Genomic DNA, 1,925 nt, shown 5'->3' on the forward strand with positions numbered 1-1,925 from the left:
ACAACATCAGAGCTCTCTGTCCAGAAGAGTGCAGTGCTAGGAACAGCTAAGATACTGCGCAGAACCCTCAAACTCCCAGGCCTCTGGTAGAGGACCCGAGGTTGAGGAAGACACATACCACCCATAGGGGTGAGAGGGGAATTTTTTTTTTTTTATATATATTTCTTCCTTTACATATAGCCCCTTTTAATTGCAAAGCCCTGTTCATTTCCTCCTGTGTCTCCTGTGATGTCTACTGAGATAACAGGAAGACTATAGAAGCAGGTAGGGTGCTAGACAGAGACCTGGTTCAATTTCTAGCTCCACCATAGACTCCCTGTGTGACCTTGGATAAGTCTACACTAGAAGGGTTTTTTCTGAAATAGCTATACCACTATATTACTGCTTCTAGTGTGAACACAGATCATACAGGCAAAACTGCACTTTTGCGAGTGGAGTTTATTCTAGCACACACTTCTCACCAATGAAATAAGCTATACCAGCAAAAGCACAATTTTGCCTGGGCTTTTTGCCAACACAGCTATTTTGGTCAAGAATCACACTTCCACACACCCTGACCAACAGAAGTCTGTAGCGTGGACTCGGCCTTAGCCTCTCTGCAGCTGTCTTCACTAGCCAAAAAGCATGTTGTTACTGTGGGATAATTAATGCAGGTTAGCTACTCCAAGGGAAAAATAGAGCAGAGACAAGGCACTGTGGTTTTACCGTTAGGTGAACTAGGAGAAGTCAGCACTATACTGCTGGCTAGGGCTACCTTGTGACAAAAACTACCAGAACCTTATCTCCATTTAGGATCTTACAGTGAGATAACTAGTATGTATTAGGGATCTTGTACAAAAACAAAACCAAAAAAAACTCTTGTGTCAGTGAAGATATCCAACTCCCATCAGTAAAATGAGTCTAATAGCTAGCACTTTCCTACCTCACAGGAGTGCTATAAGGATAAATGCATTCAAGATTGTAAAGCACTCAGCTACTACAATAATGGTGGTCAGATAAGTACCTAAGAGAGAGAGAGAAAAAAACTTTTTAGGGTAGGGAATATGTCTACTCTATGTAAAGTGTTACAGTCCTCTAATGCGTGATTGAACAAAGGAGATGTTAATGAGCGTCCTGTGTCCCTAACTCTTGGTTTGCTGATGAGGGGAGATATGAATAGTGTTGCAAAGGAAAACTTAGAGGAGTCCTTGTGGCACCTTAGAGACTAACAAATTTATTTGGGCATAAGCTTTCATGGAAGTGGGTTTTAGCCCACAAAAGCTTATGCTCAAATAAATTTGTTAGTCTCTAAGGTGCCACAAGGACTCCTCCTTGTTTTTGTTGATACAGACTAACACAGCTACCCTTCTGAAAGGAAAACCTGAGAGCCATCTAGTGTTGGCAACAGGCATCACAGCCCTGCCCATATCCCCAGAGGCACGTCATGCGTATGAGAGAAATTGGAGACTCTATTCAGACTAAACTGTGATTTACTTCTATAAATCATTATTCAAAACCTTTTAAAGTGTACAAGGGCTTTTGTTCTTTTTCTACTGACTGTTCCTGTGTGTGAAGCCATGTGGAATCCTTTATTGACTAACAAAACACAATTAAAGGGAGGGTAGGTTGCCTGGCAATGCCTCATCATACCCTCCCAGAATGTAGAAGTGGCCACCTGAACTGCACATGCCTGAGGATCAGCAAATACACACAAAACCCACAAACATTAGAAAACAAGGAAATGCACAGTTAAGATAATGATGACAATACATACCTCCAGACCAGTGGCACCGCTATGGGCACCCGCATGGCCCCACAATATGCCAACATTTTTATGGCTGACCTGGAACAATGCTTCCTCAGCTCTCGTCCACTCATGCTCGTTCTCTACCTATGCTACATTGATGACATTTTCATCATCTGGGCCCATGGGAAGGAGACGCTGG

This window comes from Chelonoidis abingdonii, chromosome 4, assembly GCF_003597395.2.
Source record: "Chelonoidis abingdonii isolate Lonesome George chromosome 4, CheloAbing_2.0, whole genome shotgun sequence".
In the NCBI taxonomy this organism is placed as follows: Eukaryota; Metazoa; Chordata; order Testudines; family Testudinidae; genus Chelonoidis; species Chelonoidis abingdonii.